Source organism: Tursiops truncatus, chromosome 16, assembly GCF_011762595.2.
Source record: "Tursiops truncatus isolate mTurTru1 chromosome 16, mTurTru1.mat.Y, whole genome shotgun sequence".
In the NCBI taxonomy this organism is placed as follows: domain Eukaryota; kingdom Metazoa; phylum Chordata; class Mammalia; order Artiodactyla; family Delphinidae; genus Tursiops; species Tursiops truncatus.
In genome coordinates this window covers 49,004,835-49,017,757 of record NC_047049.1, presented here as the reverse complement: position 1 = coordinate 49,017,757, position 12,923 = coordinate 49,004,835, and the positions used below count along the sequence as shown (strand labels likewise).

Genomic DNA, 12,923 nt, shown 5'->3' with positions numbered 1-12,923 from the left:
ATGGGTGTCAGGAAGTAGGGATGAAAACTTGGGGAAAGGGGTAACTAGTGTTCCACCTTTAGACTTGGTTCTTGACAATTTGAATATAATTTCAATTGTATTAATCAGAATCCTGGCAGAGAAGTCAATAATGAAGCAAATGGACTCTAATAAACTTGGTTCTTAAAATTCCAAGTTCCTGACAATGACACAGGGACCCGATGGGACCCAGTTTGGTTTTGCCCAGTGCTACACCCAAGGGATACTACAAACATGCATCTTTCCTGATCTTCCTCTGACATGGCACTTGGGTTCACACCTTCCTCTCGCTGCAAACCACCACGCTTTCTCTGGGCCTCCACCACACCCCTCTTACTGCTCTCCCTCTGATCATTGTTATTTGGTCATCCCCAAGCTGGCCTGGTATCTCCTAGAGTTTCATTATCTGTTTTCTCATAGGTCTTAAACTCAAATACCTAGAGGGTCAGGGAAGGAGAATGAACGTGTTAATGAATCAGGCATAACAGGGAGTGGTGTGGAACATGGAAAACTGGAAATTAGATGTTCTGCTAAAAAGGATTCAGGTTTCCTTCTCTGAAACCACTGTGCAGGCAAGGTTTGTCCATCCCCAACACTGGGCATTATCTCTCCCAAATGTCCATCCCCAGCACTTAAGTCAGGATCCCACCACATCTCAAAAAGGAAAAAAGCAGTTGGATTTCTACTGAGGTCAGAGAGGTCCAGAGGAGCCGAACGGTGCATCAGGAGCTGTGGTGCAGGCATTTGTCTGGTACTTCTCCACTCTCTCTGGACCTTTGGCTGGACTGTTTCAGGCCCCATCCTGCTTTTATTTTGACCTCAGTTGGGCCTCCTGGGCTTCCTGGCAATGGCAGTTGATCCAGGAACACCTACTCCCAAGGTCACATGCATGAAGATGGCCCCAGTGCTCCCCACCACATCCTTCTGGACTGTCATTTCAGCCAGTGGATGGTTTCATATAGGCTCAGTCTCACCTTACAGGGACAGTGTTCCACTTCAAGCAGAAGCCAGGCATCTGTCAGCTTTGCTTCTCAGCCAGGACCTTGTCAGACACCATGGTTATCTGCTCAGCCCATGTGTAAGCCCAGCCAGAAGTCCAAGGGAATTAGGCTGACCTTCCCAACTCCTTCTCATGCTTCGTTTCTACACATCAGTCAGCCATGTCTGAGTTTCTCAATATACCCCTTAGAATATCACTCTCAAAAGCATATGCTCCGTCCTTCATTTCTTTCCTTATCCACCTGGCTGAGTCCTACTCATTTTTCACAATCCTCCTCATTTTTTCACTCCTCTAGAAAGTCTTTCATCATCCCTTTACCCGCTTCTCCCACCCATGTTAGGTCTCTTCTCCGTGTCTGCATTTTCCTTTGAATCTTGCCAACAAAGAAGTACTTACCATTTTTTTCTTGTAATTAATAATTTCTTCTTTCTCTCTCACATATATTGGGAGCTCTGTAAGAGACAGAAGACTTGTCAATCACCTCTGTATCTTCATTCCAGTGTGTGACAAACAGCTGGCACTAAGCAAACATATGTTGAATGAATGAATTAGTGGTTTGCAGTTATGTTCAGGATCCTACTACCACCACATAGATCATTTTGCATAAAAGTACCAAAATTAGTAAATAGTTTTGGGGAATTTATTTGCTACATAGAAATCATTCAATAAATGCTGAACTCTTATTTGAACTAAAAAAAAAATCACTCAAGAGAGTGAGGAAAATGAATATAAATGTGACAAACCTGATCATAAGAGTCTTAATGATTTAATGAGTCAGAGAGTGGGTGAGTATATGACTGACTGCTTCATAGAACTCAAGGGGTTATGAGAAAGAGCCAGAGTTAGCTAGAGACCAATATTAGTAATTTAAGAAACGCTATAAGATGCCTACTTTATACCAGGTGAAGTATTTAGTTAACGCTGAGCTTATATGATGAACTACCACAGCACTCACCAAGCTGTAATTATGGTGAAAGTAAAGGAATGCTTACTTCGTTTGGATAACTTTTAAAACCTTTAGCGTCCTGAAGGTAAAATTTGAGTTCAGGGCAATAAGATATCCTGGCAATGAATAGCCCCTAGTTCCACCATAGGGCCTTTAAAGATAATTTTGAAAATTATTAGGACTAACCACAATTTTGTTGAGACTATATACATTATATATATATATATATATATATATATATATAATATATATATAGGAGGAGGAAGTGTCTAAGCACTTAGGAAAGTTTTAGTCAAAATGTTGAATTTGTTGCTACCTGGTCAGAGTCCTAAGGTCACTGTTACAAAGACAGAATTGATATTGCCCTAGTGTTGATTTTGTTAACTTCTCTTAATCATCTGTCCACTTCTGCAAATGTCTGGAGAGGCAGCTTTTTAAAATAAAAACGGCAGGGGCTTGGGAACCAAACTGAGTCTGCCCTTTATTTAAATGTTTGTAAGGTTGCACTAACTGGTTTTCCTCTTGGAACCTTGGTTTATTTACCCGAAACATGGGAGCAAAACTGCATACCCTGCAGAGTTGAATGAGATAATAAAAGTCAAGTGGGCCTGCCCCAGTGACAAAGATTCTTTGGTTGACCAAACTTTATTCAGGTTCCTAAACCTTTTCTTGGGTCTATGTATGCACTTCCTTGTAAAAATCCAGTTTTAGCAAGAACACTGCTAAGTCAGTTTAGCAAGAATTCCCCCATCCTTGATATCTGATCACCCTCATCCTTGATACTGGACCAAGTTCTTCATCCTGCATCATCCATCCCCCCGGTAATGTCTGATTACTCTAGTCTGCCTTCCGCAAAAATCCTATTAGATCAGTTTAAGCAGAACCTCCTTTACTCCTGATGTTTCTTCTTAGTAATCTTCCATCCAGTAACCCCACCCTGTTCCTTGGCTATAAATTACCACCTGCCCATCTGTTTTCAGAGTTGAGCCCAGTCTCTCTCCTGTTGCTGCAAAACCCCATTCAAGTTGTTCCATGGCAATCATCCTCAGTAAAGTCTGCCCTACCATCTTTAACAAGTGTCACTGAATTTTTTTTTCTCTTACCACCAGTCCCTGGGAGTGGGAGCCTGACAAAGTTTCCCTTTTTCCTTCCCCCAGAATCAAGATCCCTGCTCCTCTGCTCTAAATTTCAGTGTTAGAAAGAAGTACGTGGCAAAATAGTTTGGAGCAAAGGACCCAAGGGCAAGAATTCCTTATCTCTCTTTGCATTTCTAAGGTCTCTGGAGCTGCACAGTTTCTTGCTTGCACTAAATATGACTTAAATAAGAAGGGCAGGTGTCCTGGAGAGAACTGGAGATCCTGGAATCTTTGCTTTCATTTATGTAAAATGAAAATATTTGAAATGCCTGTGTAAATGTCCATTTTTTATTATTATAATTTCATCTTCATTTTTGATTGCTACTTGATCAGCAATAGCTTGGAAAACTTCAGCTTTTAGTTTCTTCCTCTGCTAAGCAAGTAATGATCTGTAAACAAACACTTAAATAAGTGCTACTTAAAGGGACCTCTAAATCCTTTTGTAATATAAAGAATTCTTTTATAGTGCAAATGAGTTCACCTTCTAATTTAGTTTTTGAGAGTAGGATATTCAGTAACTCCATTTACGTCTTCTGTTTAGAATTTAATTACACATGAAGGAGTAGGTATTAGCCTTCCATTGCTGCTGTAATAAATTACCACAGATTAGCCGCATAAAACAAAAGTGTTTTATTAGCTCACACTTCTAGAGGTCAGAAGTCAGGGAGGCCTCTTCCAGGTTCTAAATTCTGGTTCTCACAAAGCAAAAGGGAGGTGTGACCTAGCTGGGGCCTTTTTTGGAGGTTCTGGAAAGATTCCACTCCCAAGTTCATTTAGGTTGTCAGCCAAATTCCATCCTGGCTGTCAGTAAGAGGTGCTCTCTGCTCCCAGAAGCCACCTAGATTCCTCTGCATCTCACATGATCCTCTGTATCTTCATATTAGCAGTGGTGCATCAGTCCTTCTCACTCTTCCAGCTCTGAATTTTCCTTCTGTGTTCTCTTCTGTGCTTTAGGGGCTCATGCGATTAGATTAGCTCCACCCAAATAATCTTCCCTTTTCTTGGTCAAGTGTGCTATATAAGATAACACAGCCACGGGAATAATATCTCTTCATGTCCACAGGTTCCAGGACTAGGGTGTAGAATCTTGAGTGTTTATCTAGAATTCTGCCCACCACAGTACACCTCTACAGAAAAAAAGGTTTCCCACTCTGTTTCCTCTTTTGTCTTCTCTTGAATGTTCTTTAAGGGGATACCTCACATCACTTGACAAGAAAGACTGGGAGACTGAATAGAAGTGAGCACAGTATCACTGGCAGAGTGAGAAGTCAAATCAAAACAGAGGTTGCTCGACAATTTTCTGAAGTTAACATCATTGAAAAATTGAAGCTTCTGAGATGGAGTCAAACCCAAGTTCTGAAGCATGTGGCTAAGACTGAGGAGGAATATACATAAACTCAAAGTTTCCTTGTGTTAGAAAGAATAATCCTGTTGAGCCTGATGATTTAACTAGATTCTTTGAGGTGTTAGATTATACATCTAATGCCTAGCAATACCCTTTGATTGCAGTAGGTATTCAATGTTTGTCCATCAACTATTAGATTAATAAAACCAGAACTAGAGTTAACAGATATGGAAAAGACTGATAAGTAAGAAAGTTCTTAATCAAAACTAGGTGCTTTTGTACCAGTACCATACAGTTGTGATTACTATAGCTTTGTAGTATAGTTTGAAATCAGGGAACATGATACCTCCAGCTTTGCTCTTCTTTGTTAAGACTGCTTTTGTTATTTGGGATCTTCCATGCTTCCATACAAATTTTAGAATTATCTTTTTCCAGTTCTGTGAAAAACCCCATCGGTATTTTGATAGGGACTGCGCTGAATCTGTAGCTTGCTTTGGGTACTAACTGGACATTTTAACAATATTAATTATTCCAATCCACTAGCATGAAATACTTTCTATTTATTTGTGTTGTCTTCAATTTTTTTCAACAATTTCTTATATTTTTCCGATTATAGGTCTTTCACCTCCTTGGTTAAATGTATTCTTAGGTATTTTATTCTTTTTGATGCAACTGTAAATGCGGTTAATTTCTTAAGTTCTGTTTCTGATAGACATGTGTCAAGTGCTGGAGATCATGTGATCGTGTGACAGAGTTTGGACAGATTGAGAGTTACAGCCAAGGCACTGTCCCTGTTATGCTTGAGAAGTGCCCTATTGTCTCCTGGAAACTCCGGACTTCATCTGAGCCTGCTCTGGAAAGATGATGGAATTAAAACAGGAAGACTTAACCTAGCGACAGCAAGTAGGCTTATCTAAGGGATATATGAGCTCCGTATTATTCAAAATATATAAAATTTGGTCTAACATACGATTTGGGGTAAGACAGTGATTTGAGCACAGGAATCTAACTGCCTCTATCTCCATTAATTTCATTAGAAAGATTGATAGATAATAAAAATGGAGAAAAAAAATTTTTCAGGCCCAGGTTGCAGTCAAAAGTGAAAAATAAACTTGAAGGATTTCTAAATTATACCTTATTTTCATCCAGGGGAAAATAAAGAGGCGAGCCTGAAACTCCAGAGAGGCATCAAGTAGGCTGGTAAAGCGGAGGCAATGAGAGAATTGGTTCATAAACAAACTTCAAAATGTAAATTTGACAAAATTTTCTTGGCTGATTGGAATTTGCAGATGCTAAGTGAAAGATGGGAGATTGGTTGTAGAATTCTGTCTTGAATCTAGCACAAGAAGGAGAAGAGCAAAGAAAGCCTCCTATACCCACGAAGGGAACACAGCCGTCCTGAGACGGGAGTGTGTCCCATGCGGGAGGTGAGAAAACCCGGATGGAGCTCCACTCCCCAGTCACCATGAGGCTGAGGGGCAAGCCTGCGAGGCAGGACTGGCCTCAGGCAGCTCCCCCTCCTCTGTTCCTTTTCGACCTAAACAGGCAGTATTTGAAAGTAACTGAACTGAGTGCCCCCAGACTCGTGAGCTTGGAGAAAGCAGCCAGTGCAGCCAACCTGGGCTCTTCCCTGATAGAGTGAAGAACAACACAGCAAAAGGAGCTCTCACTTGACCCTCCACTTGCTAAGTGTGCCCCAACTCAGGGCCTTTGCATGTGCTGTTCTCTCTCACTCAGTGCTCTTCCCCAGGTATTTACACGGCTCCCCTTTTCAGTTCATCAAGGTCTCTGCACAAAGGCCACATCTTCAGGACACACTTCTCTGACCAATCCATCAAAAATATCCATCTCTTTATGTTTCATCTCCTTACCCAACTTTAGTCTCCTTCTTAGACACTACATTATGCATTTATATATTCATCTATTGTCTTTTCTGTAACACACTATGAGTTCCAGTCCTCTATACCGCAATGCTTAGATCAGTGTTGGTTACAGAGATAATCAATAAACATGACCCCATCCTCTCTCACAACTATAGAATCTCATTTCAGAAGATATGAGAATCAGGGTTTTCAGAACTGAAGGAGTCAAGCCATCCATGCTATTACAGGCACCACCACCTTCACTTGTTCACTCCACATCAAGATTTCATGCTCTATCCACATCCTTCTTTGTGTCCTGACTGCATGGAGCTTCTCGAGCTCTGCATCTCTTTATACTGCCGGGAGGAAGCAGGAGTAATAGATTGCTCCCAGAACTGCCTGCCCCATCGTTGAGCCTCCAGCTCAAGCTCCCCAGTAAGTGCCTGAGTGCGGCAGTAAGCTCCGCAGCCGATGGCTGGTATCATCATAGACACCAGGTAAGCTTTATGAGCCTTTATGGCACTCAATACATAATAAATAACAATATACCGCCAGATGTTTACTGTATGACTGCCACTTTGATGAACTGTTCAGGAGAAAGTAACAACCATGAGCAAATAGAAAAGCAAACAAAGAAACAATCTGTGTGCTGCACTTAAAAATAAATCTAGGAACACAGAGATTCATCAGGAGTTGAAACATTTTGTTGACAAAGCCACGGGGACAATAGGTGTGTTTAAATGTGCCTTTCTGTGCACAGCTTCCCTGGGGCATGCTAGCCCACCTTTCTCCAGCTCTCACAGTCACGTGAAGGCAGAGTGGGCCACCTGGGGTTAGGGAGAAGGCATGCACTGATCCCTTGTCATCCCTTGTGACCTGAGGCAATGACTCAGATGTTTTATGTCCGGGGAAGCTGGTTTCATTCCGACTCCTGAAGGCCAGGAGTTGGGTGCTCAGACATGAGCAATAATGCGGTGTTTGGTCCTTTAACAAACGCTAGTCACTATATATATCCTGGGCTATAATTCCTTCTTTTTCGATTCCTGTACTTGTTAGAGGGACTTGAGGGGAGGCGCCACTATTTCATTGTTTTTGTCCCAGTAAAGGAATATTGCTGGATGTCTGAATGCATAATAGCAGCAAAACACACAGTGCCAAAGACTGAATTCTGTTAAAAACTGATGGATATACTGCATGTTTCCATTTACAGAATAACCTTGAAATGACCAAAAATTATAGTGATGGAGAGCAAATCAGTGGTTGCCCAGGTTAGGGTTGAGGCGGGGTGTGCCTCTTCAGAGGTAGCGCAAAAGAGTTTCTTTGTAGTGATGGAAGAGTTCCATATCTTCATTGTGGTGGTGGTAACACAAGTTCATACACGTGCTGAAATTTCATAGTACTATACACCACCACCAAAAACAACAACAACAAAAACCTGATGAAAACCAAATAATAAGGTCTGTAGTTTAATTGATAGTATCATGCCACTGCCAATGTCCTGGTTTTGAAATGCACTATGATATGTAAAATGTTATCGCTGGGTGAAGCACATGCAGAAACTCTCTGTATTATTTTTGCAGCTTCTGTTCTTTTATGTGGAGTAACCGTACTTCCCGTGTCTCTCCCACTGCTGTGACCACTATACCTGGAGGAACTGTTTTAGGACTCTGAAAAGTAAGTAGTAGCAAGTGGATCAGGAAAGAATACCAGAATTCCAAAGACCATCAAATTGGTGGTGAGTTTACATGCTTTTTCCTCCAGTATCCTTTGGCCTGAATTTAATTCAAACCAAAACCTAAAGGTGACCATCAGCTCAGAGAGACCTCCAGGCCCCCAGTTCTGGCTCTGGAGCTGGAAAGGGAACTCTGAAATCTCAAGAGAATGTGGAAATTCCCAGGTGTTGTTTTTATTTGTTTATTTTCTTTCCTCTGGCATCTCATGCCCAGCCCCTAAGCAGTAACGCAGTGATAGCTGCAAAGGCCTCTGCACTCAGTGGGGCTGGGGTCCTAAGAATGTGGAGTGAATCACCTTTTTTTTTTTTTTTCATGTTCTCCTTCCACTTGACCCAAGACATAGCTGCAGTCTTAGAAGCTCAGGGGAGTGCGGGGCAAATTAAGCCACAGCACTTTGTCTGGAGGACAAAAAAGAAGAGTGCCAGGGGCCCTTTGCGATCTGTTAAAAATGGATATATTGTACCTTGGAGACTGTGAAAAGGAAGTATTGATATATACTGAGAAAACAACCGAATTAAGTTAAGAACTAGTCTTCAAGCCACACACATGTGGATCTGATTCTACTGAGCACACAAAACATTTAGAGAACTGAAGTAACACATAGATCATTGTCTAGGCCCCAGACTGACCACAGGGTGGCACATAACTGGGGCAAATCTGAGTGGTACTGCAAGACACTGAACACTGAACTGAGACGGGATTCACAGTTCACAGAAGGCAAACTGAAACTTGTAGTCTGAAGCTATCCAACTCAATTGACTACTAAAAGAACAATACCAACATTTTCCATAGAAGAAGTACATGACATAATATTCAAAATACCAGGAAACAATCCAAAGTTACTTCTCTTCTGAAAAACCAGGAAACCCTCAATTTGCATGGAAAAGATAATTAACAGGTACAAATGCCAATATGACACTGATGTAGAACTACCTGATAAGGACTATTCACCAGCTATTATGAAATGGTCCAAGAAGCAAAAATAAATATTCCAAAATATGGAAAAACAGAAAGTCAGCAAAGAAATAGAATATATAAAGAAGAAACAAATAGAAATTTTAGAACTGAAAAATATAATAACCAAACTTAAAAACTCATTGAATAGGCTCAATAACAACAACAGAGAGAAAAAAAAAAGATGCAAAAAAAATAAACAGAAACCCAGGGACCTGTGTGACAGTAACACAATATTTAACATTTATGTTATTGGAATTCTAGAAATGGAGGAGAGAAAGTACAATTTGAAAAAAGTATTTGAAGAAGAAATGGCTGAAAACTTTCCAATTTCGTCAAAAGACATAAACCTATAGAGCCAACATCAATGAAACTTAACCAGGAAAAACCCAAACAACTCCATACTCAAACACATCATAATCGAACTGCTAAAAATGAAAAACAAAAAGAAAATTATAACAGCATCAGAGAAAACCAACACATTACCTTTAAAGAAACTGATTTTGAATGACTACAGATCTCTCTCATCAGAAAGCATGAAGGCCAGAAAGCAATGCCACAACATTTTTAAACTGATGAAGGAAAGATCTATTGACCAAGAATTCTGTAGACAGTGAAAATAACCTCTGGATACAAAATGAAATAAAGACATTCCCTCATGAAAGAAAATTAAAACAATTTGTTGTTAGCAGATTTGCACACAAGGAATTGTGGACCAAAGTTTTTCAGACAAAAGGGAACTGATACCAGAAGGAAACTTGGAACATCAAGAATCAAGGAAGGGGCTTCCCTGGTGGCGCAGTGGTTCCGCCTGTCGATGCAGGGGACACGGGTTCGCGCCCTGCTCTGGGAAGATCCCGCATGCCACGGAGCGGCTACGCCCATGAGCCATGGCAGCTGAGCCTGCGCGTCCGGAGCCTGTGCTCCGCAGCGGGAGAGGCCACAACAGTGAGAGGCCCGCGTACCGCAAAAAAAAAAAAATCAAGGAAGAGCCACAGAAATGGTAAATAACTTGGGGGATGTGACAGACTATTCTTTTCTTCTCAATTTTTAAAATATATTCAGTTGTTGAAAATAAAAAATATATATATCATTGTGTGATGAGGTTTTTAATGTAATCGTAATATGTAAGACAACTATAAAATAAAAGAGAGAGACTAAAAGGACCTATATGATGATACATTTCTAAATTCTACTTGATGAGGTAAAATTATTAGGAGTCAATGAAAGATAAAGTATGTGTATTGTGACTGTGAGAAGAGCCACTAACAATCTATGTAAATAGATAAGTTAGAATGTGATAAAAATATAGAATTCACACAGTGAATGTAAGAAGGGAGAAACAGAAATGAAAAAATAGAGGAAACAGTCAAAAAACAGGCAACAAAATATTAGACCTAAATCTAAAATTATCAATAATTATACTACATGCACTTGTCTAAACATAGCAATTACATGAAAATATCAATAGTTTGTTTGTTTGTTTTGCCATTTGCAGCAACGTGGATGGACTTGGAGTACATTATGCTAAGTAAAATAAGTCAGATAGGGAAAGACATATAGTGTATGATATCACATATATGGAATGTAAAAAATACAACAAAAGTGCATATAACAAAAAAGAAGCAGACATATATATAGATAACAAACTAGTGGTTACCAGTAGGGAGACAGAAGGGGGAGGGTCAATATAGGAGTAGGGGATAAAGAGATACAAACTATTATGTATGAAATAAGCTACAAGGATATATTGTACAACACAGGGAATATAGTCAATATTTTATAATAACTATAAATAGAGTATAACCCTTAAAATTGTGAATCATATATTTTACACCTGTAACATATAATACTGTACATCAGCTATACTTCAATTTAAAAAGTAACCCAATTATATGCTCTCTACAACAAACTCACTTCAAATGTAACAAAATAAGTAAATTAAAAATAAAAGGATGGGCAATTATGTCCCATGCAAAGGTTAATCCAAAGAGAGCTGAAGTGGCTATATTAATATCAGACAAAGAAGACTTCAGAGCACCAAAGATGTATGGATGGCAAATAATCACATGAAAAGGTATTCAACATGATTAGCTAGTGAATGCAAATTAAAATCATGATGCAACAAAACTGCCATCTATTGAATGTCTTAACTAAAAATTTCTGATGATACCAAGTGCTGGAGAAGGAGTGGAACAGATGGATCTCTCATACATTTCTGGTGGGAATATAAAATCATGCAGCCACTATAGAAAATTGGTCAGTAGTTTCTTCTAGAGTTAATCATGTACTTAATATGGCCCAGCAATTTCACTTCTAGACATTGAACCTAAAGAAGTGAAACTTATGTTCACGTACACAAAACCTATACATGGAAATTTATAGCAGCTTTACTCTTAATCACCAAACACTGAAAATAACCCAAATATCTCTCAAATAGGGAATGAATAAGCAAGTGGTGCTACACCCACACCATGGAATATCCTTCAGCCATAATAAGGAACAACCATTAATACTAATTAAAAAAAGGATAATTCTCCAAAAGCATTATGCTGACTGATTGAAGCCAATCTCAAAAGGTTATATATCACATGACTTCATTCGTTTGACATTCACAAAAAGGCAAAACTACTGTGTTGGAAAACAGATTAGTGGTTGCCAGAGGTTGTGAGTGGATAGGAAATGTTGAGTATGAAGAGAACACAGTAGGCTTCCGGGAAGATGGCGGAGGAGTAAGACGCAGAGATCACCTTCCTCCCCACAGATACACCAGAAATACATCTACACGTGGAACTCCTACAGAACACCTACTGAACGCTGGCAGAAGACCTCAGACCTCCCAAAAGGCAAGAAAAACCCCACGTCCCTGGGTAGGGCAAAAGGAAAAAAGAAAAAACAGAGACAAAAGAATAGGGACGGGACCTGCACCAGTGGGAGGGAGCTGTGAAGGAGGAAAGGTTTACACACTAGAAGCCCCTTCGCGGGCGGAGACTGCGGGTGGAGGAGGGGGGAAGCTTCGGGGCCGCGGAGGAGAGCACAGCAACAGGGGTGCAGAGGGCAAAGCGGGGAGATTCCCACACAGAGGATCGGTGCCGACCGGCACTCACCATCCTGAGAGGCTCGTCTGCTCACCCGCCAGGGCGGGCGGGGCTGGGAGCTGAGGCTCGGCTTTGGTTGGAGCGCAGGGAGAGGACTGGGGTTGGCGGCATGAACACAGCCTGAAGGGGGTTAGTGCGCCACGGCTAGTCGGGAGGGACTCCAGGGAAAAGTCTGGACCTGCCGAAGAGGCAATAGATTTTTCTTCCCTCTGTTTCCTGGTGCGCGAGGACAGGAGATTAAGCGCACTGCTTAAAGGAGCTCCACAGACGGCACGAGCCGTGGCTAAAAGCGCGGACCCCAGAGACGGGCATGAGACGCTAAGGCCGCTGCTGCCGCCACGAAGGAGCCTGTGTGCCAGCACAGGTCACTATCCACACCTCCCTTCCAGGGAGCCTGTGCAGCCCGCCACTGCCAGGGTCCTGGGATCCAGGAACAACTTCCCCGGGAGAACGCACGGCGCACCTCACGCTGGTGCGACGTCATGTCGGCGTCTGCCGCAGGCCCGCCCCTCACTCCGTGCCCCTCCCTCCCCCCAGGCCTGAGTGAGCCAGAGCCCCAGAAGCAGCTGCGCCTTTAACCCCTCCTGTCTGAGTGAAGAACAGACGCCCTCCAGCGACCTACACGCAGAGGCGGGGCCAAATGCAAAGCTGAGCCCCTGGGAGCTGTGAGAGCAAAGAAGACAAAGGGAAATCTCTCCCAGCAGCCTCAGGAGCAGCAGATTAAAGCTCCACAATCAACTTGATATGCCCTGCATCTGTGGAATACCTGAATAAACAATGAATCATCCCAAATTGAGGAGCTGGACTTTGAGAGCAAGATTTATGAGTTTT

The 12,923-nt window shown here is 41.5% G+C and overlaps 1 long non-coding RNA gene across 2 annotated transcripts in view; it reads right to left on the bottom strand.

Annotated features, from left to right (window-relative positions):
* The window catches only part of LOC141276749 (uncharacterized), a 174,088-nt gene that overhangs the window by 124,851 nt on the left and 36,314 nt on the right, over nucleotides 1–12,923 (bottom strand). For both annotated transcript variants that reach the window (XR_012326738.1, XR_012326739.1), the window contains exon 2: nucleotides 1,415–1,470. This is a non-coding gene — a long non-coding RNA (uncharacterized lncRNA). The remainder of the gene's footprint in view (nucleotides 1–1,414; nucleotides 1,471–12,923) is intronic.